General features: G+C 40.5%; 1 long non-coding RNA gene across 1 annotated transcript in view; it reads right to left on the reverse strand.

Moving 5' to 3' along the window:
• LOC126058292 (uncharacterized) overlaps nt 1-27108 on the reverse strand; it is a 193528-nt gene that overhangs the window by 64005 nt on the left and 102415 nt on the right. The gene's annotated exons all lie outside the window — the stretch shown is intronic.

The following is a 27108-nucleotide window of genomic DNA, read 5'->3' on the forward strand; positions in this document are numbered from 1 at the left end:
CCCCATCCGTTGGTTAGCTACAGTTCAGCATTTTCACAGCACCAGCATTGTCTAACCTACAGAGATTAATCTCATCGCGAAGCAAACCTGTTTTTAGAATTTTTATTTTTAATGGTTATTTCCCCATTTAGTCCCCTTTTGATTTTTTAATTTTATCACCATTTGTTAAAAAAAAAACTTTATTACATAATTGTAGAAAAGTGGAAAAAGGATAAATTTTAAAAAACCCTATTCTTGCCACCAGATACTATTAGTAGTTTTATTTACTTCCAGACTTTTGCCAAAATAGTATGTAAGTCAGTTATAATCTTTACAAAACATACTTATGCCATTTTATAGTTACCAACATGCAATAAATATCATTCATGTCAATAGAACACTATTGAAAATAACTAAAGTATTATTTAATAGATGCATAGACTTTTATAGTATTGGTATATTATAATTTATGTAATCAATGGCCTATTAAACATTTATATTGGTTCCTTTTTTTTTTTTTTAACTTTTCTAAACAATGCTGCAATGAACATCCTTGTAAACAAATCTTTGTACAAATAACTGGCTATTTCCCTAGGACGAATTCTTAGACGTGGGATTTCTGGATCAAAGAGTGTGTATTCCACTAGCAGTGTTTGAGAAGGTCGTTTCCCACAGCCTTTGCCCTCAGTATATCTTTTTTTCCATCTTTACTAATCTAATAAATAAAAATAGAATCTTGTTTTCAACTTGCACTTTTTTTTTTTTTATTTCCAGTGAGCCTGGATTTTTAAAAATGTTTAGTGGCCACGTATAGGGTCTTTTTATGAACTGCCTGTTTATGTCCTCTGAACATGAAATATTGAGTTCTAGCATTTCTTTTATTGAGTTTTAAGAGCCCTCACTTGACGGCAATGGGTTTGGTTTTTTTGTTTTTGGTATATATTTCTCAAATATATTCTAAGTAGTTTTCCCCCGATTTGTCTTCATTTTAAATTTTATGTTTTGGGCATAAAGATTTTTGTTGTCGTTGTTAGATGTCCTTGAGTCAGTGCCGACTCATAGTTACCCTATGTACAACAGAAAGAAAATGCTGCTTGGTCCTGAGCCATCCTCACAATCGTTGTTATGCTTGAGCTCATTGTTGCAGCCACTGTGTCAATCTACCTTGCTGAGGGTCTTCCTCTTTTTTTTTAAGAGTAGTCAAATGTGTCAATTTAAAAAAAAAAAAAAATAAGTCTGCCTATGTTGCAATTCTAAAAATAAAGGCATCCTGTATTCAAGATTATATAAATAATCTGAGAGAAAATATATTTTCTGTCTGTAATTTACAGATTTTTTTAAAAATTTACTTTTAAATCTTGAATCTACCAAGCTTTTGAGTATAGCTGTAAGGTAGGAATCTAACTTTATTTTTTCTACTGTTCTAACAACTACTCCAACATTCGTTACGAACCCACCCGTCCTTTACCTTTTCAGTTGAAATGCTGTCTTTAATGTCTAGTAAATCCTTAAAACCCACCAAGCACGTGTAAACCTGCCTCTGGCCTCCTTATTCTGACCAGTTGTTGTGAGACACCTGTGCCCACGCTAGTCGTCAGCGTAGTCTATAACGGATTTTGATATCTGATAGGACCGTTACCTCCTCAACTTTTTAAAAGGCCGTACCTTGAATTTTTATCCCTACTCTTTCAAAAATGACCATTATTTTTATGACCATATATTTTTGTACTAATTTTGGCACGTGTCTCCACCTTCAAAAAGAAATCCTTTGAGATTTATTGATTAATAATTCTCTATTGTATATATATATATACCGTATTTTGTTTATTAGTTGATAGACATTTGAGTTATTTTCAGTTTTTTATTATTATAAATAATACTATCAAAATTCATGCACACTTTTTTTGGTGAATATGTTTTCAATTCTCTGCAAAATTGATAGGTCGTATGGTAACTCTGTTTAATTTTTTGAGGAACTGCCAAACTTTTTCCAAAGTAGCTGAACCATTTTACAATCTCTCCAGCCATGTGTGAGGGTTCCAATTTCTCCATATTCGTGCCAACACTTGCATTGTCTGTCTTTTTTATCTTAGTCATCCTAGGCAGTATGAAGTATCTCACTGACGTTTTGATTAGCATTTCTTTGAAGGCTAATGATGTTGAGTAGCTTTTCATATGCTTTTTGGCCAAAAGCTGGTGCTTTTGACCCTGCATAAGGAGAGGTGGAATTTCTTTTAATCTGAAATAATTTTAAAAGTAAGTCAATTAATTAACTTGAAAATATAATTCATAAGTACTATAAATATCCAAAAGGTACAAAGTAGTGTACAATGGAAATAAAATCTCCTTTTACCCCTGTTCCTTAGCCACCAAGTTCAAGTTCTTCTCCCTGGAAGCAACTACTATTAAAGAGCAGGATTTTTTTTTTTTTTTAAAAATAAAAGAAACACACACACATATATACAAAAATATAACAAATGTTTATGTGAGAAAAACAATGTGCTAAGTAGTCCTAGTGAGGTAAATGGAAGCAAAGACCTGATAAGGGATCTGTTCACAAAAGGAGATGAGCAGCTGAGAGAATTGTTTGACGTTTTTCCAATTTTGTCAGTTGCCAGTTTATTTAAACTCCAAGTGTGGTTCCTAATCAAGTTACAAAAAAAACCAAGTCTGGAATCCATGCTGCATTAACTGCATAAAATGTAAACGTCCACCACCTTAGCTCTCTCTGCGTTAGATGGCAGCCGAGAGAGGAACCACACATTTCTGAGACACGACAGATCAGGAGTGCAAGATGACAAATCAGGTTTCTGTTCCAGACTGTACTAAGCTTCTTCAGTCACATGGGAGAAGCCTAAATAAATCAAAACCGCGACACAAAAATAACTTAAAAGCCTCTCCCCCAGATAAATGTGTATTACGTTGTAAACAACTCAGAACAGTCCCTGTGAGCCGTGGCGCGTGGAGAGAGAGCTGGCCGTTTGATGCAGGGGCCCAGCTCTTACAGTCCAGGCTCCACTGAACCCAAGCTGATACAGCTCTGCACGGGGGGGGGGGGGGGGGACGGGGGGGTGCTTGCATGTGTGTGCGCGTGTGTGTGCGTGTGCGTGCTTGCGTGTGTGTGTGTGTGCGTGCGTGTACTGATTCAAGCAAGTCAGACTCACAAAAGCATGGTTTATAAACAGAAATGCCAATTTCTTCATTGACCAGCACAAAGAATTAGAGAGGTGTTTTAATAAATATGCAGTGGTGAAAACGCTTAACAAGCTCAGCTACTAACAGAAAGGTTGGTGGTTCAAGTCCACCCAGAGGCACCTCAGAAGAAAGGCCGGGTAATCTGCTTATGAAAAGCAGCCACTGAAAACCCCCGGGGGCACAGTTCTTCTCTGACATACATACGATCGCCATGAGTCGGGGTCAAGTCCACAGCAACTGGTTTGGATTTTTTGTTGTTTTCTATTAAATCTGTGGAAAAATCTGCTGTGCTAACCTGTTCTGCAACAGGGTACACTGCTGGTGATAAGGGTACCTCCAGCCAACCAATCCAGCTCTCTGTCCCTGGATAGTATCGGGTAAACCTTGACATATGTCTTATCTTTTGGTCTCTATATTTTTTGTTTTGTTTCTGACCCTGTTGTTAACACACCATTCCTTCAAAGAGATCATCGTGAAACAGAAAAGATCAGAGTTACTTTACAGCATTACTCTCCAGTCGGTTTTCTGAGGGCTTCCCTCTCTCCTCAGTCTCTTAGGGTGGGCATTGTTGAAGATGACTGGGAGATAACAGTAACACAATATGGCAGTCAAGTTCACAGGTTCTGAGCCTCATGGCCATTGCTAGCAGTGTAACCTCAAGTAGTTATTTAACTTCTTTCTCCCTCATTTGTGACACTGGGAAGATGATAGTACCAACCTCAGAAAGTCATCGTGAAGACTAAATGAGCTAATTTATGTCGGACACTTAGCACTGTACCTCGCACATGTAGAATACTAAAAAAAAAATTAGCTAATAGGATTATGGCTGTTCTCATCTGCTTCTGCTGATTTGTATCTGTTTCTGCTCATGGAGAATAAGTTTTTCTTAACCGTTTCACCAAATTAAAGAAAAAGAGAAATCAAATGAGAGATCTTTTGGACTTGGTGGTGGAAAGTTTGATATGTGTTCAATATTTTAAAGAAATGCAGCTGCGTTGCTTTTAAATGTGAATGTATCACTACCCCAATACATGAAGAGTAAGTAAATAAAGTAAAAATTTAAAAGATGGACTACATAAAAAAAAGAGTGAATTTAACGTAAAAATGGACTTTGTAATAAACAAGCATTTATGGAATGCCTACTGTGTAGCTAACTAGTCTTTCTGCCCCATCCTTGTCTTTCTTTTTTTTTTTTTTTTTTAAATCCTTGTGTTTCTTAAATCTATTGGCAACACAATGGCCAAAATAATCTTTTAAAACCTAAGTCAGATCATGTTACTTCTCTGTTTGGAATCTTCCAGTGCTTCTCCACCTCACTCAAAGTAAAAGCCAAAGTCTTCACAGTGCCCTACGAGGCCTTGTCTGAACCAGCCACAGCGACCTCTTTGCTGGCCATTAACTGAGCAGAGCACTTCTGCCTCAGGGCCTTTGCACTTGCAGTGCCCGCTGCCTGGGTGCTCTTTCCCAGCGCAACCTATCTCCTTTAGGTCCTTACCCAAATGCAGCCTTCCTGTGAAGACTTTCCCAACCCCTACTTAAAACTGTAACTTCCTCCCCACCCCCGCACACTCCCTACCCTTCTTCCTGCTCTAGTTCCTCTATAACATTTCACTGTCTAATTTGCTGTGTGTATTTATTTGCTTTACTTTGTTTATTAGCTGTCTCACCCCACTCTTCTTGCAATACAAGCTACACAAGACAGGGATTTTGCCTGTTCTGTTCACTGCTGCACCCCTAGCTCTCAGCATGGTGATAGCACATAAATACTCTTTGAATGAATGGATTCGCCAATAATGCTAGGTGCTTTCACATAGGTTATCTCATTTCCATCTTTGATAAAAGTCTGTTTTCCATAAGAATATGTCACTAAGTGGTAGCCATTATTATAATTATGTATTTTTGTATTCAACAGTTTCTGCCCGTGAAGTCAAAAATGGACTGAAAGCACCTTTCTTCTCTTGAAGCTAGAATTTGGTGAATACTTTCTTTTAAAGTGTGGATATCCTTTAAAGGCATCTTACATAAGATAGAGAGTCAAAGGAAGAAGTTGTTTTTAACTTTTTGCTCAATATACATGACACATATTGCTTCTGAAGTAAAATACATTATGAATTCTCATATAAATTTAAAAATTGACCTTTTCTAATTTTAGCATTAATTCTCAAAATTTTCCAAATGGTGCAGCAAAGTGTGGGCCTGGACAGCCCCTGCTCCTCTTGGCTGAAGTCGGCCTGCTACTGAGTCTCTGGCTTCCATTACAGCTGAGGACATGAAAGAAGTGCCAGTAAGAACAAATGCCTGGTTCCAGGCTGTAGCTTTAATTTAATAGCGCGCTTGAAAAATAAAAGTAGATGATTCATTTTGAAATCCCAGGGGAGGGAAGGGTGATTGTAAACAATTTGGAAAGGGGCAAGAAAGCCTAATATGAAACCATTGCAACAATCTTTACCACGAAAAAAGATTGTCTAAACACAATTGAACGCTGATTTCCCCCCCAGAACCATTTTAGCTGAGGAAAAGCTGTTAAATGAAAAAATCTTTTCCTTCTGAAGTGATTTGGGGACTGGGAGGTTGCCACACATTTCTTTTTGATAATTTCAGATAATATGAAGTCTTTGGATGAAAGATGACCCTGTGGTTTTCATAACTGTGGTTTTGCTCCAAGCGTTACATATGATTGTAAATTTTTTAGGGGCCACAACCCTGGACAAATTTTTACTGAAGAAGGAAGAGAAGTGTTTTTCAAAATAGAAACTAAGATCTAAGACCCACCAGCCATATAAGTAGGTGGAGCAGACAGCTGCCACGGGCAAGACCCCAAAACCACTCTCACCACTCGTAGATGACGGAAGCTTTGAAAATCAGGAATTTGTTTCCTTGGATTAAGAGTTCATCTTTGGCTAAAATGCTAACAGCCCTGCTCGGGATCACACACGTAAACCCTCCACGCCATTTATACACTACTGGCAATGGCTTCAAGGGCACCATGTCTAAGACAGATTTTCCCAATGAGGTGGGAAGAAAATAAATGGATCACGGCTATTTGAAGATGAGGCTGTATGCGTGGGAGTTTCTGGGTAGTTTAAATGGTTAACAAGCTCAGCTGCCAACCAAAAGGTAAGAGGGTCAAGCCTACCCAGAGGTACCTCAGAAGAAAGGCCTGGCAATCTACTTCCAAAAAATCAGCCATTGAAAACCCTATGGAGCACAGTTCTACTCTGACACACATGGGGTCGCTGTGGGTTGGACTCACCAGAAACTGGTCTGTATGTGTGATAGAGGTAAACACTGGCAGACCCCTGTGTAAGAGCACATTAAAGATCGCCAGAAGGTGAGGGAAAGCAGGGAAAGGAATTTGAAATCTTTCCCTTCTGTGGGAACCATTTTACCGATTCTTACTGAAGTCTTCCTTCCGTGTGTGCTGGAGGAGCATAAGATTGATACGGTAATGTAGTCTCGAGAAAGCCAGAACACCTGAGTCTCAGGTGACCCTTAACCACATTCAGTTATCATGGCAGTTAATCCCTCAGCATTAACCAAAACTGCCCGCTGACTTTGATCAATACCTATTATTTCTCTGTAAGACCAGGATTCATTAGAATGTCTTTATCATTTTAAAAGATGTCCTATAAAATACTTCTAAGTTGGGGCAATGAATCTTTCTCTCCCACGGTTTTATAAAGGAGTATGCTGTGTGTCAATGTCTTGCAGTTGTCCATTGTGTCTGTTGGACTAGGGTTACTAGCTCCTGGTTACTTCACTGAGATAACACTGAAATTGTATTTTAATTTCTCACCACTTTTTTTTAATGTAACTTTCAAAAACCATTTATTACCTAGGAAGGGAAAAAGAAGGTATTTTATAAAGTTTGGCTTATTGAGCCTTTTTAACGTGATGATTTGTGGTACAGTACATATTTTGCTTCTTAAAGCTAAGGCACTGCTGTTCAAAAACAGTCCTCTTATGTTGTAAAGATTACCCGGTTTTTCATCACCATGAACTTATTTACCATTTGTTGAGCATTAATTACACAGCAGACACCGGCAGGTACAAAGTCTTCAGCGCTGAGATACACCATCCTGACCCCAAGCTGTTCAGGCCAGTCAGTGGGAGGAGGCTGCTAAAGATATGATGGAGTCCCTGGGTGGTGCAAATAATTCATGGGCTGGGCTGCTAATCCCAAAGTTGCAGATTAGAGTCCACCTAGAGGTATCTAGAGGCGCCTTTTTTTTAGAGGTGCCTCAGATGAAAGACCTGGAGATCTGCTTCTGAAAACTCAGCCATTGAAAACCCTGTGGAGCACAGTTCTACTCTGACACACATGGGGTCGCCATGAGTCAGGGTTGACTCAAAGGCAGCCAGTGGAACGATGATAGAACTTTGCATAGGGGCTGGGGAAGTTTTCTCACCCATACGGGCGCGTCAGGAAAGCTTTTCTGTCAGGAAACAATGCCTGCAACTCCTGAACTGAGAGTTTTGGAGGGTGTGAATAACGGTAGACGGGAGACATTAACCAGATGTAGAAGCGGTGGAGGAATGTTCCTGGCAGGGGAAGAACAGCATATGCAAAGAACAATGGGGGAAACCCCCCATTTTCCTACCCACTTTCACGTCTCGGACAGGTTCCAATTCTTACCCATCCCTGGATCTCCAGTGTCTGTCGGGAGTATTGTAAAGTATCTGATGAGCTTAGATGAACTAACTTGCAAATACTTATTGCTGTTTTCTAGATGCTGCGGGCACACCAGTGACCAAACCGGATAAAGCCCCTGTTCTCCTACATTCTAGGAAGGCCCTAGTGTGAGCTCACACTTACGAGCACTCGCCACCTGCCAGGCACTGTCCTAAGAGCTGTGTGTACTCACTTCTGTGATCTTCACAACAAGGCTGTAAGTAGGTGTGATAATTATTATCCTAATTTTACTGCTGAACGCACAGAGAGGTGCTCACTTTTACTGCTGAATGCAGAGAGGTTTACTGTTGTCTAAGCTCACCCAGCTTGTAGGTGGTGCAGCTGGAATTCAAAGCTGGGGAGCCTTGCCTTCCAGAATCAGTTGAACCACAACATTAAGCCGTTCAAAAATTTTAAAACATCTTTTCAGTCTTCCTTTTGGAAAATGAATTAAAAAGAAATTCTAAATGTCCATTCCCTCTCCATCCCTTCTCTTTACTGATCTAAGATTTAATTATTTGACATAAGTGGGATGAAGAGGAACAGGAAATATCCTTCTGTCCATCTGCTGCCATCCTCCTCCTCCCCACCAGACCCAAGGGTTGGGAAGGACAATAAGAAAAGACTCCCATTTAGATACAAAAAAGTCAGAAATGGATGTACATACAATCTGCTGTCCCTTTCACCCAGGATTTCCTCGGTGTTGCAACCATAAAACGAGCAACCCTCACATCACCTCCTGGAGGAGAGAGAGGGAGTTTGACGCTGTCTTAAGAAGGGCACTGACAAAATGACCTTTTTAAAAACATGGGATCAATTTTAAAAGTTCATATAAATAGGATGTATTTTTATGATTTGATTTGAGCATTACATTTCATCACTATATAGTGTGTACTTCACCAAACTGGCAACTGAGAACTATCAATGAAGTTCTGGAGTGACATTTTATCTTGCCTAATTCAGAGAAAGAGGTTCTAGAATGGAAATCCTGCATATTTCTCCACCAAAATAGCCCTGATATTTTAAAATTTTAGATTTAATATAATAAAACTATCGATGCTTTTTAAATAGAAGGGAGAATTACCCATAATTTTACTGCCTGATTAGTTTATTCCTTACATTGAAGGAATCTAAGCTGGAGTTAGATCCCTTAGATGTTTACCTGTGTTTATTGACTGGGCAAAGGCATTGACTGTGGGACTATACAAAGTTTACTGACTGTGTGGATCATAACAAACTATGGATAACACTGCGAAGAATGGGAATTCCAGAACACTTAATTGTGCTCATGAGGAACCTTTACAGAGATCAAGAGGCAGTTGCTCGGACATAACAAAGGGATACTGATTGGTTTCAAGCCAGGAAAGGTGTGCATCAGGGTTGTATTCTTTCACCATACCTATTCAATCTGTATGCTGAGCAAATAATCCGAGAAGCTGGGCTATATGAAGAAGAACGGGGCATCAGGATTGGAGGAAGACTCATTAACAACCTGCGTTATGCAGATGACACAACCTTGCTTGCTGAAAAGGAAGAGGACTTGAAGCACTTACTGATGAAGATGAAAGACCACAGCCTTCAGTATGGATTGCACCTCAACATAAAGAAAACAAAAATCCTCACAACTGGACCAATGAGCAACATCATGATAAATGGAGAAAAGATTGAAGTTGTCAAGGATTTCATTTTATTTGGATCCACAATCAACAGCCATGGAAGCAGCAGTCAAGAAATCAAAAGACGCATCACATTGGGCAAATCTGCTGCAAAGGACCTCTTGAAAGTGTTGAAAAGCAAAGATGTCACCTTGAAGACTAAGGTGCACCTGACCCAAGCCATGTTGTTTTCAATCGCCTCATATAAGCTGGGCGATGAATAAGGAAGACTGAAGAAAAATTGATACCTTTGAATTGTGGTGCTGGTGAAGAATATTGAATATACCATGGACAGCCAAAAGAATGAACAAATCTGTCTTGGAAGAAATATAACCAGAATATTCCTTAGAAGCAAGGGTGGCAAGGCTTCATCTCATATATTTTGGACATGTTATCAGGGAGGACCAGTCCCTGGAGAAAGACATCATGCTTGCTAAAGTCAGCGAAAAAGAGGAAGACCCTCAATGAGATGGATTGACACAGTGGCTGCAACTATGGGCTCAAGTATAACAATGATTGTGAGGATGGCGCAGGACCGGGCAGTGTTTTGTTCTGTTGTACATGGGGTCACTATGAGTCGGAATCGACTTGGTGGCACCTAACAACAACAACAACAAGCTAGAGTTTGATATGCTATTTAGAAAGTTACCTTGAAAAGAAAAGAGCTGCTAGCAGCCTTATGAAGGATAGATTGGAGAAAGACATGGCTGGAGGCAGGAGACCTGTCCAGGCTGAAGATGATGGTGCAATAGTTGAGGGATTGGAAGGCAAGGGACAAGTTCAAGAGATTTAAGAAACAGATGTGATAGGATTTTACTTACTGAAAATAGATGACAAAAAGGGAGGATTCACATGAAGATTTAAGAATAACGTTCAGATTTGTGGCTTGTGTGGTTGGGTGGGTGATGGTATCTTCCAATGAGACAAGAGCCCAGGAGGAACAAGTGTGAGCATAACATGAACACTTCAGTTTAGAACATACTGAATTCCATATGCCTGTGTGACTGCCAAGTATGAGTATCCATAAGGGAGTTACTGTCCTACAGCTTAGAAGAGAAGTCTGGGAATCATCAGAGTATAGGTGGAAATTAGAGTTATGGGCTTGGGTGGGCTCACTAAGGGGGTATGTGAAATGAAGAAGAAGGGCTAGGACAGAATCCTAGAGAACATAAGAATTTAAAGGATTAGGAAGAGAAGACTGAGAAGAAATGACCAGAGAGGTAGGTGAGGAGCCAAGAGAGAGTGACAACACAGATCAAAAAGAAGAGATGATTTAAGAATGAGGTAAGGTCACTGGTCAATGCCACAGAGACAGCATGTGCATCAAAGAATTCCATATTGGATTGGGTGCTGGGGTAGGTGCACCATTAGAGTGGGATGTAAGCCCAACTGAAGTGGGATGAGGGATGAATGGGAGGAAATGAAAGGAGTGCTGTGTAAAAGACTCATCTTCGAAGAAAGCTGTGAATGAGAAGAGAAAGCATATATAGAATATGGAAGGCCTTTTTTTCCTTTTTACGGATTAAAAATCTGACTATGTTCATTGGCTAAGGGAAGAAGGAACTAGAGAGGGAGTGTGGTGAAATGAGTTCCTTTATGTGGCCTTTGCCTTAGTTCTTTGGAAAAACAGCTTGAGAGATCTTTCCCCTAACCCCTGAGGACTTACATTTGCCCTAGTTTTCTACCCCAGAGGGTTTGTTACTTTTGTCCAAGTTGATTGACATTTCTTGGGCAAGCTCTAAACAACTTGACTTTTTGTCTGGCCTTGGGCTGCAGCCTGTCCTGTGATTAGTATGCATCTTGCAGGGATTGGCCAATAAACCCATGCAAATGAAGTGGCTATGGACTATGCAAATGAGGTAAGTACAGCCTACTATGCAAATGAAGTATTTGTGGCCTACCAAGAGGGGATTGGTCAGTTTGTAGCCCCCACTGAGAGGGACCATGCCTTGAAATAGATAAGGAGTTGTGTGTATATATACAGCCAAGACCCAGAGAGGTTTTTCAGACAGAAAGAAGCAGGAAGAGAGGCAGAAAGAAGAAAGGAGAGAAAAGAAGCTAAGAGAGAGAGGAGGAGAGGAATCTTCTAAAAGAGCTGTAACATGGGTCAAAGGCTGTAACAGTGAAGACAGTAATAGGTTCAGAACGGGTCCAATGGCAGAGTTGGTAGCAACAGGTGGCAGGGCCAAGAGAAGCCTGTCCTGAGAGAGAGTGAGGAGGCCTGCACAGCCAGAAGAGCTGAGAGAGCTGTCTTCCACAAAAGAAGGGAGATTTTACCTGCGTGTTTCCTGATTCTGATCTTGAGTTGTAGTCTGTTGATCCTGATCCTGAGTTGTACGCTGTTGCTTTCTTAATAAATCACCTAACTGTAAGCATCATCTGTGAGTTCCATGTGGCCATTGCAATGGATTGTCAAACCCAGAAAAGGAGTAGAGTGTGCTGTGGGAGGGGCAGCTGGTGTCAGAATTGATAAAAAGTTTGGAGAGTGGAGGTATGTCTGACCTCCACCTCATGGGAATCAACTTTGGGGTGATCTTGGTCATTATCCCCACTGAAGTTAGACAGGTTCTGATGCTACTACTACTACTACTGCTACCACCGTTTCACAGGGAGGGATTGAAGGGACAGCATAGAGTGGAGAAAGAAGACTAAAGCTCCAAAGAAAATAAGAAGGCATGGTATCCAGATCATAAGCAAGGACCAGATTGGTCGAGTGGTGGAATACCCTCTCAAGTGAGATGTGAAGGAAGTGTGGAATGATAGGTGAAGATGAAGATTAGTATGGGGTTGGGCATATGGAGGGCAAGGGACCATAGGGCTTCTCTTCTGACGGTACCATTTTCTCTGTGAAATAATCGTGAAGGTAACTGGTAAGAGTGAGAGAGAAATTTGTGAAGAAGGGTCATGGGAAGAGTGGTAAAGATCTGGAAGCACCATTTCAAAATCTAGGGTGGAGGTGGCTGTTGAAAGACATGAAGAATGACTGCCCAGCATTGTGGAGGTTCTGACTGTGGTTAGAGGTCATAAATTTATAGGTGTGCTAATTTGTACTGGATGTATGCATTGCCTGGTTATAGGGTCATGGAAGACCATGCTGGAGTTATGGCTGGACTGATGCAGGTAGTACAGCTGTAAGATTTTAATGGAGGCAGATTATTGTTTAAGGTCACACAGCTAACAGGAGCAGGGCTAGGACTTGAACATAAGGTACACCAGCTTGAAAACCTTATCTGAACTGTGAGGCTAGGGTGTTGAGTAGGTCATTTATGTGGAGAAGAACATTGCCTAGGTTAATAGAAGGCCTTGGAATGAACACAAAGCCTAAGATCCAGTCACCAAAATTCTTGATGGATGTTGCATAGTGAAATACTTAATAAAATCTGCTGTTTTACTGTTGAATTAGGCTCTTAACAGTCAAACATCACCTTTTCTTCAATGATGTTAAAGATTCTCTTAAAGTACTATTTTTGTTTTAAAAATTAAAGCGATCTATTTATAGAGAAGCTAAGAGGAGACATATAATAAAAATGTTAAATGTATTGCCTACCATCTTTAAAATTAATTTTGTCTTTGTACATAAGAATTTTATGCATGTACAGGGTTGCGATTAAGGGTGGTGGAGAATGAGTACAGCTGGCAGTAAACTGTGAGTGAGGAGACGGAGTGGGAGTTAAACCTGGGAAATCTGTACAAACTGATGTAAGTTCTGAGTGTTCCTTACTTTCTTCCCATGTAGCGGTTTCTGTCAAGTGATAATGGGGTAGAAAAATATCTTCTCCAAAGATCTCTCCCAAAAGCTTTTGACAAAAAATTCATACACATCTCCTAGTTAGTAATAGATTAAAAGCAAAATGGTAAAATGATAGGGCACCACAATTGACAATACCTCAAAAGGTAGGTAATTTAGGCCACTTTCCTATGTCACGGGGACAAATTAGAGACAGAACGTATTTGCTTTCCAGGGTCAACTGGTAACGCAACAGCACTGCCAGAAAGATAGACATTTTTGGCCAATGGTTGGTATGATTGTGTGTCAACTTGGCTGGGCCATGATCCACAGTGGTTTCGCAGTTATGACGTAGTTTGGCAATCATATCATGATGTAATTACCTCCATGATGAGGTCTGATAATGTGATCACCTCCATGAGGAGATCTGCTGTGAGAGGCCAATCTGTTGAAAGGGCGTTTCCTTGGGGGTGTGGCCTGCATCTAATATATGTGGACTTTCTGGCAAAGCTCATGGGCTTTTGCCCTGCTCTGGATCTTGCATTTGGCTTATCATTATCTGAACTCTGGTTCTTGAAACTTGAGCCAGCACACTACCATCTTACCTGCCTATCTTCGATTTGTCAGCCGAACAAATTAGTAACTGATATAGGAAAATGAATCCAAGTCATTGACTTTTGATTCCACACTCTTTTCAGCTGATATTAATTATAATTGTTAGAAGATCAATCAGTGAGTGCTTGCTGTGGCAATTATCATAGACTTTTTGAAATATGTTACTTTGTGGATCTTTGTCCAACCCTTCCTTCTAAAGGAAGCTGAGAGTGGTGACTCACCATGGTGTCAGAAGAAAGACCAGAACCCCAGCTTCCTAATTTTATATATCAGTATTTGATGTTGCTGTGGCTGGGTTACCCCAGAATTCAGACCCTAAAGCAGAGATTTGCACTGCCTCATTCAGGAAATGCATTGGGAGTCTGGGGATCAACATCAACTGGGAAGTGAAATACACTTGGGCAGAGAGAGGAGTTGAACTGTGATGTCATTACAACAAAGGCCAAATTGATCCCACAGGATGCTCTGGAGCTGGGATGGTCCTTGCGAGTTATCCTGCTTTGATGCAACGGCCCCGGACCTCTATTGTTGTCAGCTGACATCGAGTCAGAGCCAATTCATGGTGACCCCATGCACAATGGACGAAAAGCTGCCCAATCCTGCATCATCCCTATGATTGGTTGTGGATTGCACTGTTGTGATCCATAGGGTTTTCATTGGTTGATTTTTGGAAGTAGATCACCAGGCTGTTCTTCCTAGTCCATCTTAGTCTGGAAGCAGGGGTGGATTACCCAGTGAGCAAGGTACTCACAGGCTTACACAATTAAGCCTGTGTGTACCTTGCTTACTGAGTAGTCTGTCACTATCTGGAAGCTCCACTTAAACCTGCTCAGCATCATAGCAACACACAAGCTTCCACTGACAGGTGGGTGGTGTCTGGACATGACATGCATAGCCTGGGAATCAAACCCAGGTCTCCCACATAGGAGGGGAGAATTCTACCACTGAACAAACAATGCCTCTAGGCTGCCTATTATCCCCTTCCTAATCAACCAGACATTGGATGCAGGCTGCTTCCAGGGAGGTGGCATGACGTTGGCCAAGGTCACAACCTTTGGCTGAGGGCAATTCTGGGACAGGAATTAGCTGAGGGATGTGTCAGTCACCATCACTCCCAGCAGCTGAATACTGAGCACCTCACCACTACAGTGCTGAACACTAGCTTGGTGATGGTTTCCTCCTAGGCGTGCTCTGGATTTCTCCCACTTTGTTGGCAGGTCCCTTACCTATATTTGGTTCAAAAGAAGTATAATATGTAGTATGCTGGTAAGATTCTATCAGGAACTCAATAGTGTTTATCAATAGATAAGCATCAAAGAAAATAATTATAATATTAGCTGTGGTTTAAAGATGGTAATTTCTATAATGACATTTTTTCCATGGATTAGAGCTGTAATTGGAAATTAGGAATATGATTCATCACATTAAATGTGTCATAATCTTAATGTCAACATTAGAAAATCTCTTTGCTGTTTGATTGGCTATTAACCTCATCACTGGGGGAAAAAATTAGAAACTGGCACGTTATATTCAGATAAAAGAACAAGAGGGTAAGCCCGAAGATACAAGTTCCGTGAAAGGCTTCGCTGTCATCCTAATTAAACGCACAGAAGCCTAAGATGGAAAAACCCTGCTAACTTTTAAGTTAGTTTGATACCTTTTTTTCATTTGTATCACCAAGGGGTTTACAGTGAATAAATCAATATCCCTGAAGCATTCACTTAAAAATGTTAAACTTTTTATCTCCCTAACAGTTTCTTTTTTCATTAAGAAATAGGATTAAAGAAAATTTTCACATTTAAAGTAGGATGAAGACTTGAAGGCAGAGGGATATGACACTGTACGTCCCACATTAAAAATGGAAGTTTGCACTGAATAGCTCAGGTGTTCTCGTCCCATCTGGAAGATGATTTGTGCCAAGGGTATATTTTAGAAAAATCCATTGCCCTGGAGCTGATCCTGGCTCCTGGCAACCCAACGTGCGTCAGGCTAGAGCCGTGTTCCATGGGGCTTTCAATGGCTGAGTTTTCTGAAGCAGACTACCAGGCCTTTCTTCCGAGGTGCTTCTGGGTGGACTCTAACCTCGAACCTTTTGGTTAGCAGCTGAGTGTGTTAACAATTTGTACCACCCAGGGCTTCCAAAAGTATACTTAATGGAGCTAGAAGCTATTGTTTATGTGCACAAAGTCTAAGTCCATTCCGACTCAGAGCGACCCTTGTACAACAGAATGAAACATTGCCCGGGCCTACACCATCCTCACATTGTTATGCTTAAGCCCATTGCTGCAGCAACTGTGTCAGTCCATCTCATTGAGGGTCTTCCTCTTTTTCGCTGACCCTCTAAGTTTAGATTTAAGAAAAAAAAAAAAATCCACAAGTTTTAATGAGTGCTGAGACAACAAGCAGCCTTCAAGAATGACAGTAGCAACAGAAGAATCCAAACAGCACAAACAGCACTGAGAACTGTAATGAAAGGCTTTTTGTGCCTCTAGAGCAGCCCTCTGGCAGGGCCAGCTGCAGCTGTTAACATTTCAGGGCTGTTCTAAAGGCACAGATGTGCCAAAGTGTGGTGGGGCCCTCTTCACAAGGGGCAGGGCATCTTGTCTCAGTTACAGGCCTGGAACAGCAGCCTCGGATGCTCTCCAACCTCGGCAGCCTTGGCTGTCTCAGGGCCAACAGAGTGACAGCAGCCGTCTCTTCTAGCCCATGGCTTCTCAAAACAAGTAATCAACTAATGCAAGCTTTTGCTGGGTCTTAATTACATTTTTTTTTTTATTAAAAAGAAAAATAAGACCGAGACATTTAGTCATTTTATTGTGACTTTTGTTTTAATTTTTTTAAAAAAAGTCCTTGAGTGGCACAAGTGGTTAACGAACTCGGCTGCTAACCGAAAGGTTGGAGGTTTGAGTCTACCCAGAGGCACCTGGGTAGACTGGTGCTTTCCTGGAAGAATGGACTGGTGATTTTCTTCTGAAAAATCAGCCATCGAAAACCATAAGGAACACAGCTCTACTCTGACACACATGGGCTCGCCATGAGTTGGAATCGACTCGAAGGCCGCTGGTTTCTTCTCAGCAGAGCTGACTGGGGCGGCGGTCAGGGTGTTGTGGTTTGGCGCAAAGGGGCCTGTGGCTTCTAGTACACCTCAGTGCACCCAGCCTCGGCCTCATCCCTGTCTCCCCAGCCTTCAGTTTCACCATTACAACTCTCCTCTGGCTAGATCAAATAGGTTTTCCTCTAATCAGCCATTGTGAAACCGGCCGTTTTCTCAGGTGGGAGGAAACTTAATGAGATTCTATGGATTATATGACAACATCAATAATTAATTCATGAAGTGCCATCAGGAGGCAAATACATTGCCAGGGGCTGCAGGGGCATGTGAATGGGCATGAGGGATGTTAATGGGGTGACAGGTACGACCTAAAACTGATTTATGAATGTGGTTGCACCGCACGGTAGATTTCCTGAGAAGAATTATATTGTACATCTGAAATGGGTGGGTTATACCATCTGTAAAACACGCATTAAAGGTATTGTTGTTAGGTGTCTGCTGTTGAGTTGATTTTTGACTCATAGAAACCCCACGTGGCAGAGCAGGGCTGCCCCAATGGATTATTATTATTTTTTTTAATCTTATGGTGTAATCAGAATCTCATTTTTTAAATATATAATTTATTTCAAATTTTTTGTTGTTCCTGAGAATATCCACAGCAAAAACACACACCATTTAAAGTTTCTACATGTACATTCAATGACATTGATTATATTCTTTGAGCTGTGCAACTATTCTCACCCTCCTTTTCTGAGTTGTTCCTCCACTGTTAACATACACTCACTGTGCCCCCCTAAGGTTCCTATCTAAGCTTTTGAGTTGCTGCTGTCAATTTGATCCCATGTAAACAGTCCTTAATAGAGCATAATGCTCAAGGCTGACATTCTTTTTTTTTTTTTTTTTTTTATAGTGCTTTAAGTTAAAGTTTACAAATCAAGTCAGTCTCTCACACAAAAGCTTATATACACCCTGCTGTTGTTGTTGTTAGGTGCTGTCAAGTTGGTTCCAACTCATAGTGACCCTACGCACGACAGAACGAAACACTGCCCAGTCCTGCGCCATCCTTACGATCGTTGTTATGCTTGAGCTCATTGTTGCAGCCACTGTGTCAATCCACCCCGTTGAGGGTCTTCCTCTTTTCCGCTGACCCTGTACTCTGCCAAGCATGATGTCCTTCACCAGGGACTCATCCCTCCGGACAACATGTCCAAAGTATGAAAGAATCAGTCTCACCATCTTTGCCTCTAAGGAGCATTCTGGCCACACTTCTTCCAAGACAGGTTTGTTCATTTTTTTGGCAGTCCGTGGTATATTCAATATTCTTCACCAACGCCACAATTCAAAGGCGTCAACTCTTCTTCGGTCTTCCTTATTCATTGTCCAGCTTTCACATGCATATGATGTGATTCAAAATACCATGGCTTGGGTCAGGTGCGCCTTAGTCTTCAGGGTGACGTCTTTGCTCTTCAACACTTTGAAGAGGTCCTTTGCAGCAGATTTGCCCAATGTGATGCGTCTTTTGATTTCTTGACTGCTGCTTCCATGGCTGTTGATTGTGGATCCAAATAAAATGAAATCCTTGACAACTTCAATCTTTTCTCCATTTATCATGAAGTTGCTCATTGGTCCAGTTGTGAGGATTTTTGTTTTCTTTATGTTGAGGTGCAATCCATACTGAAGGCTGTGGTCTTTCATCTTCATTAGTAAGTGCTTCGAGTCCTCTTCACTTTCAGCAAGCAAGGTTGTGTCATCTGCATAATGCAGGTTGTTAATGAGTCTTCCTCCAATCCTGATGCCCCGTTCTTCTTCATATAGCCCAGCTTCTTGTATTATTTGTTCAGCACACAGATTAAATAGGTATGGTGAAAGAATACAACCCTGACGCACACCTTTCCTGGCTTGAAACCAATCAGTATCCCTTTGTTATGTCCGAGCAACTGCCTCTTGATCTCTGTAAAGGTTCCTCATGAGCACAATTAAGTGTTCTGGAATTCCCATTCTTCACAGTGTTATCCATAGTTTGTTATGATCCACACAGTCAAATGCCTTTGCATAGTCAATAAAACACAGGTAAACATTCTTCTGGTATTCTCTACTTTCAGCCAGGATCCATCTGACATTAGCAATGATATCCCTGGTTCCATGTCCTCTTCTGAAACCAGCCTGAATTTCTGGCAGTTCCCTGTCGATATACTGCTGCAGCTGCTTTTTTTTTTTTTTTTTAATAATTTTTATTGTGCTTGAAGTGAAAGTTTATAAATCAAGTGAGTTTCTCACACAAAAACCCATATACACCTTTACACCTTGCTACACACTCCCAATTACTCTAATGAGACAGCCCGCTATCTCCCCCCACTCACCCTTTTCCTGTCCATTTCACCAGCTTCTAACACCCTCCACCCTCTCCCCTCCAGGCAGGAGATGCCAACATAGTCTCAAGTGTCCACCTGATCCAAGAAGCTCACTCCTCACTAGCATCCCTCTCCAACCCGTCGTCCAGTCCAATCCATGTCTGAAGAGTTGGCTTCGGGAATGGTTCCTGTCCTGGGACAACAGAAGGTCTGGAGGCCATGACCACCTGGGTCCTTCCAATCTCAGTTAGACCATTAAGTCTGGTCTTATGAGAATTTGGGGTCTGCATCCCACTGCTCTCCTCTCCCTCAGGGGTGCTCTGTTGTGTTCCCTGTCAGGGCAGTCATCGATTATAGCCGGGCACCATCTAGTTCTTCTGGTCTCAGGATGATGTAGTTGCTGGTTCATGTGGCCCTTTCTGTCTCTTGGGCTCGTAATCACCTTGTGTCCTTGGTGTTCTTCATTTTCCTTTGATCCAGGTGGGTTGAGACCAATTGATGCATCTTAGATGGCTGCTTGCTAGCATTTAAGACCCCAGATGCCACTTTTCAAGGTGGGATGCAGAATGTTTTCTTAATAGATTTTATTGTGCCAATTGATGTAGATGTCCCTGAAACCATGGTCTCCAGACCCCTGCCCCTGCTACGATGGCCTTCGAGGCATTCAGTTTTTTCAGGAAACTTCTTTGCTTTTGGTTGAGTCCAATTGTGCCGACCTCCGCTGTATTGTGTGCTGTCTTTCCCTTCACCTAAAGTACTTCTTATCTACTATCTAGTGAATACCCCTCTCCCACCCTCCCTCCCTCCCCCATCGAGTAACCACAAAAGAATGTTTCCTTCTCAGTTTAAACTATTTCTCAAGTTCTTATAATAGTGGTCTTATACAATATTTGTCCTTTTGCAACTGACTAATTTCACTCAGCATAATGCCTTCCAGATTCCTCCATGTTATGAAATGTTTCACAGATTCCTCTCTGTTCTTTATCGATGCATAGTATTCCATTGAGTGAATATACCATAATTTATTTATCCATTCATCTGTTGATGGGCACATTGGTTGCTTCCATGTATTTGCTATTGTAAACAGTGCTGCAATAAACATGGGTGTGCATATATCTGTTCGTGTAAAGGCTCTTATTTCTCTAGGATATATTCCAAGGAGTGGGATTGCTGGATCGTGTGGTAGTTCTATTTCTAACTTTTTAAGGAAGCGCCAAATGGATTTCCAAAGTGGCCGTACCATTTGACATTCCCACCAGCAGTGTAGAAGTGTTCCAATCTCTCCACAGCCTCTCCAACATTTATTCTTTTGCGGTTTTTGGATTAATGCCAGCCTTTTTGGAGTGAGGTGAAATCTCATTGTAGTTTTGATCTGCATTTCTCTAATGGCTAATGATCGTGAACATTTCCTCATGTATCTGTTAGCTACCTGAGTGTCTTCTTTAGTTAAGTGCCTATTCATATCTTTTGCCCATTTTTTAATTGGGTTATTTGTCTTTTTGCACTTGAGTTTTTGCAGTATCATGTAGAGTTTAGAGATCAAGTGCTAATCAGAAATGTCATAGCTAAATACTTTTTCCCAGTCTATAGGTAGTCTTTTTACTCTTTTGGTGAAGTCTTTGGATGAGCATAGGTGTTTGATTTTTAGGAGCTCCCAGTTACCTAGTTTTTCTTCTATGTTCTTTATAAAGTTTTCTATACTGTTTATGCCGTGTATTAGGGCTCCTAACATGGTCCCTATTTTTTCTTCCATGATCTTTATTGCTTTAGATTTTATATTTAGGTCTTTGATCCATTTTGAGTCAGTTTTTGTGCATAGAGTGAGGTATGGGTCTTGTTTCTTTTTTTTTTTTTGCAGATGGATATCCAGTTATGCCAGCACCATTTGTTAAAAAGACTGTCTTTTCCCCATTTAACTGTTTTGGGGCCTTTGTCAAATATCAACTGCTCATATGTGGATGGATTTATGTCTAGATTCTCAATTCTGTTCCATTGGTCCATGTATCTGTTGTACCAGTAACAGGCTGTTTTGCCTACTGTGGTGGTATAATAGGTTCTAAAATCAGGTAAAGTAAGGCCTCACACTTTGTTCTTCTTTTTCAGTACTGCCTTATTTATCTGGGGCCTCTTTCCCTTCCATATGAAATTGGTGATTTGTTTCTCCATCTCATTAAAGAATGTAGTTGGAATTTGGATCGGAATTGCATTAAATCTATATAGCTTGCTTCCAGTAGCATAGACATTTTTATAATGTTAAGTCTTCCTATCCACGAGCAAGGTATGTTCTTCCACTTATGTAAGTCTCTTTTGGTTTCTTGCAAAAGTGTACTGTAGTTTTCTACATAAGTCTTTTACATCTCTGGTAAGATTTATTCCATTTATTTTTGTTTATTTTATTTTCTTGGGGGCTACTGTAAATGGCATTGATTTGGTGATTTCCTCTTCAATGTTCTTTTTGTTGGTGTAGAGGAATCCAACTGAATTTTGTTTGTTTATCTTGGATCCCGATACTCTGCTGAACTCTTCTATTAGTTTCAGTAGTTTTCTGGAGGATTCCTTAGGGTTTTCTGTGTATAAGATCACGTCATCTGCAAATGGAGATACTTTTACTTCTTCCTTGCCAATCTGGATGCCCTTTATTTCTTTATCTAGCTTAATTGCTCTGGCTAGAACTTCCAGCACAATGCTGAATAAGAGTGGTGATAAAGGTCATCCTTGTCTGGTTCCCGATCTCAGTGGGAATGTTTTCAGGCTCTCTCCATTTAGGGTGATGTTGGCTGTTGGCTGTGTATAAATGCCCTTTATTATGTTTAGAAATTTTCCTTCTATTCCTATTTTGCCGAGAGTTTTTATCATGAATGAGTGTTGAACTTTGTCAAATGCCTTTTCTGCATCAATTGATAAAATCATGTGATTTTTGTCTTTTGTTTTATTTATGTGGTGGATTACAGTAATTGTTTTTCTAATGTTGAACCATCCCTGCATACCTGGTATGAATCCCACTGGGTCATGGGGAATTATTTTTTTTGTGATGTGTTGTTGAATTCTATTGGCTAGAATTTTGTTGAGGATTTTTGCATCTACGTTCATGAGGGACATAGGTGTATAATTTTCTTTTCTTGTGGTGTCTTTACCTGGTTTTGGTATCAGGGATATGGTGGCTTCATAGAATGAGTTTCGTAGTATTCCATCCTTTTCTATGCTCTGAAATGCCTTTGGTAGTGGTGTTAAATCTTTTGTGAAAATTTGGTAGAACTCTTCAGTGAAGCCATCTAGACCAGGGTTTTTTTTTGCTGGGAGCTTTTTGATTACCTTTTCAATCTCTTCTTTTGTTATGGGTCTATTTAGTTGTTCTACCTCTGTTTGTGTTAGTTTAGGTAGGTAGTGTGTTTCTAGGAATTCATCCTTTTCTTCTAGGTTTTCAAATTTGTTTGAATATAGTTTTTCATAGTAACCTGATATGATTCTTTTAATTTCAGTTGGGTCTGTTGTAATATCGCCCACCTCATTTCTTATTTGGGTTATTTGCTTCCTCTCCTGTTTTTCTTTTGTCACTTTGGCCATTGGTTTATCAATTTTGTTGAGTGTTTCAAAAAAAACAGCTTTTGGTCTTGTGAATTCTTTCAATTGTTTTTCTGTTTTCCATTTCATTTAGTTCAGCTCTAATTTTTATTATTTGTTTTCTTCTGGTGCCTGTGGGTTTCTTTTGTTGCTCTCTTTCTATTTGTTCAAGTTGTAGGGATAATTCTTTGATTTGGGCCCTTTCTTCTTTTTGGGTGTGTGCATTTATTGATATCAATTGGCCTCTGAGCACCGCTTTTGCTGTGTCCCAAAGGTTCTGATAGGAAGTATTTTCATTCTCACTGGATTCTCTGAATTCCATTATTCCATCCTTAATGTCCTCTATAATCCAGTCTTTTTTGAGCAGGGTATTGTTCAGTTTCCAAGTGTTTGATTTCTTTTCCCTGCTTTTCCTGTTATTGATTTCCACTTTTATGGCCTTATGGTCAGAGAAGATGCTTTGTAATATTTCAGTGTTTTGGATTCTGCTAAGGCTTGCTTTAGGACCTAATATGTGGTCTATTCTAGAGAATGTTCCATGTGCACTAGAAAAGAAAGTATACTTGGTTGGCGTTGGGTGCAGTGTTCTGTATATGTCTACGAGGTCAAGTTGGTTGATTGCGGCATTTAGATCTTGCGTGTCTTTATTGAGCTTCTTTCTGGATGTCCTGTCCTTCACCGAAAGTGGTGCGTTGAAGTCTCCTACTATTATTGTGGAGCTGTCTATCTCACTTTTCAATGCTGATAGAGTTTGTTTTATGTATCTTGCAGCCCTGTCATTGGGTGCATAAATGTTTAATATGGTTATATCTTCTTAGTATATTTTCCCTTTAATCGTTATGTAGTGTCCTTCCTTATCCTTTCTGATGGAATTAACTTTAAAGTCTATTTTGTCAGAAATTAATATCGCTGCTCCTGCTCTTTTTTGATTGTTGTTTGCTTGATATATTTTTTTCCATCCTTTGAGTTTTAGTTTGTTTGTGTCTCTAAGTCTAAGGTGTGTCTCTTGTTGGCAGCATATAGACGGATCTTGTTTTTTAATCCATTCTGCCACTCTCTGTCTCTTTATTGGTGCATTTAGTCCATTAACATTCATGGTAATTATGGATAGGTATGAATTTCGTACTATCATTTTGATGTCTTTTTTTGTGTGTTGACAGTTCCTTTTTCCCACTCAATTTTATGTGCTGAGTAGATTTTCTTTATCTATTGTCCTTTCCTCATATTTGTTGTCGTTGATTTTGTTTCTGCTGAGTCTGTATTTTTCCCTTGTATTTTATTTTGATGAGTAGGATAGTTTGTCTCCTTTGTGCTTACCTTATTATTTACTCCTATTTTTCTAAATTTAAAACTAACTTTTATTTCTTTGTATCGCTGTATCTTCCTCTTCATATGGAAGATGGATGATTACATTTCTTAGTCCCTCTTAATTATTTTAATGTTGTCTTCTTTTATATAATAACATTGTCGTTACCGTGTGCAGGGCTTTATTTATTTAATTTTGCTTTTTTTGGGGGGGGGGGATTTCCCTGTCTGGGTTGACTTCTGGTTGGTCTACCCAGTGTTCTAATCTTGGGTTGATACCTGATATTATTGCTTTTCTAAGCAAAGAACTTCCTTTAGTATTTCTTGTAGTTTTGGTTTGGTTTTTACGAGTTCCCTTAACTTGTGTTTATATGGAAATGTATTAATTTCACCTTCATATTTAAGAGACAGTTTTGCTGGATATATGATTCTTGGCAGGCAACTTTTTTCCTTCAATTTTTAAAAAATGTCATCCCATTGCTTTCTTGCCTGCATGGTGTCTGCCAAGTAGTCTGAGCTTATTCTTATTGGCTCTCCTCTGTAGGTGACTTTTCTTTTATCCTTCTCTGTTCTTATAATTCTCTCTTTATCTTTGGTTTTGACAAGCTTGATTATAATATGTTTTGGTGACTTGCTTTTAAGATCTGTCTTATGTGGAGTTCGATGAGCAACTTGGATAGATATTTTCTCATCTTTCACAATATCAGGGAAGTTTTCTGCCAACAAATCCTCAACAATTTTCTCTGGATTTTCTGTTATCCCTCCCTGTTCTGGTACTCCAATCACTCATAGGTTATTTCTCTTGATAGAGTCCCACATGATTCTTAAGGTTTCTTCATTTTTTTTAATTCTTTTCTCTGATTTTTCTTCAAATATATTAGTGCCAAGTGATTTATTTTTGAGTTCAGAATTTCTAGCTTCTACTTGCTCAATTCTGCTCCTCTGACTTTCTATTGAGTTATCTAATTCTGTAATTTTACTGTTAATCTTCTGAATTTCTGATTGCTGTCTGTCTGTGGATTTTTCCAGCTTATTAAACATTTTATTATGTTCTTGAATAATCTTTTTAATTTCTTCAGTGCTTTATCTCTGTGTTCCTTGGCTTGTTCTGTGTATTGCCTCATTTCCTTCCTGATGTCTCGAAGGGTTCTGTATATTAAACTTCTGTATTCTGGCTCTGGTTATTCCAGGAATGCACTTTCATCTAAAAGATCCCTGGATTCTTCGTTTTGAGAATCTGTTGAGGTGATCATGGCCTGTTTCTTTATGTGACTTGATATTGACTGTTGTCTCCAAGCCATCTATAAGTTACTATATTAGTTTATGCTTGCTTACTGTGTCATAGCTGCTTGCTTTGTTTTGTTTTGGTATACCCCTATGGGTTTCTTGAGTGAGCTAGCTTGATTATTTTCACCTTTGGAGCTCTGGTGTCCTGTCTCCAGCTAGCTAGAGCTGTTATCAGGTATATTGGTCTAGGAGTCCATTCAGTTTTCTTGTATGAATTCAGTTCAGGTGTCCAGGTAGCTGATATCAAGTGTTTGGTATAGGCTCTGTCCTACAGTCTTAGAGAGGCAGGGGTGATTGGAGTATATACTGGTATCTGATTGCAGCTGGGGGTCATGCTCTAAACAAGGCAGGGAGCTGAGAACCGACCCCCAGGTGTCTCTGAGGAAAACTCATCTCTGTTCCTTAGAGCGTGCTGGTGGGTAGGTTCTGCAGAGCGACCAGGGACACCCAAAGTTTTTGTTTTAAAGACTGGGAGGTACAAGTTATCTTTGGACCCATGTCATGAGTGGCTAGGTGACTTGAGTGGAGCTACCAGTCCTTAGGTCCCTGTTGTGAGTAGGTGAGGACCTTATATAATAAGCAAAGCAATGTCAAACGTGAAACACCCACCTCTCCACAGCAGAGCTGAAATGGTTGGAGTTTGCCAACAAAGGCCTATTCTCCCGAAATACGCCCACAGAGGTCCATGCAGAAGGGAAAGGTGCTCAAGGTCCACACACGGATTATGCCTGGACAGGAGCCACTTCTGTCCTGAGCTCCCCCAGTTAACGGGGCTAGCAAATTATCTTTTCCCCCCAGTTGCGAATTTTTTCCTTCCCCAAGGCCGGGAGTACGGATCTAGGTGCTCACCAGGGTTTATCTCAGGCCCAGGGATTCAGCCGCTGAAGCCGGCTTGGGGCGGGGGGTGGGGCGCGGTAAAATATATGCAAGTACTTACCTTTTGCTGAGAGCGCCGTTCTCCTCAGGTTCTGGAGCTGTGAGTGGGCTGTGTGACTGGCTGCTTCTCCCTGAGGAAACCACAGCCAAACGCAAGGATCAGCTGGCCGTCGCCGCCGCCACTCCAAGAATGTTGCTTGAGGCCTCCCTGTGATTCAGGTCCAGTAACTCCTCTCCGCTTCTGAACGTGCAGCCGCTTTTGAATGATCTTTAGCAAAATTTTGCTTGTGTGTGATATTAATGATATTGTTCTATAATTTCCACATTCGGTTGGATCACCTTTCTTGGGAATAGGCATAAATATGGATCTCTTCCAGTCAGCTGGCCAGGAAGCTGTCTTCCATATTTCTTGGCACAGACGAGTGAGCACCTCCAGCATTGCATCTTTTTGTTGAAACATCTCAATTGATATTGCATCAATTCCTGGAGCCTTGTTTTTCACCAATGCCTTCAGAGCAGCTTGGACATCTTCCTTCAGTTCCATCGGTTCCTGATCATATGCTGCCTCTTGAAATGATTGAATATTGACTAATTCTTTTGGGTATAACGACTCCGTGTATTCCTTCCATCTTCTTTTGATGCTTCCTGCGTCATTTAATATTTTCCCCATGGAATCCTTCACTATCGCAACTAAAGGCTTGAATTTTTTCTTTAGTTCTTTCAGCTTGAGAAATGCTGAGCGTGCTCTTCCCTTTTGGTTTTTCCATCTCCAGCTCTTTGCACATGTCATTGTAATACTTTACTTTATCTTCTCGAGAGGCCCTTTGAAATCC

This window comes from Elephas maximus, chromosome 14, assembly GCF_024166365.1.
Source record: "Elephas maximus indicus isolate mEleMax1 chromosome 14, mEleMax1 primary haplotype, whole genome shotgun sequence".
Taxonomy (NCBI): Eukaryota; Metazoa; Chordata; class Mammalia; order Proboscidea; family Elephantidae; genus Elephas; species Elephas maximus.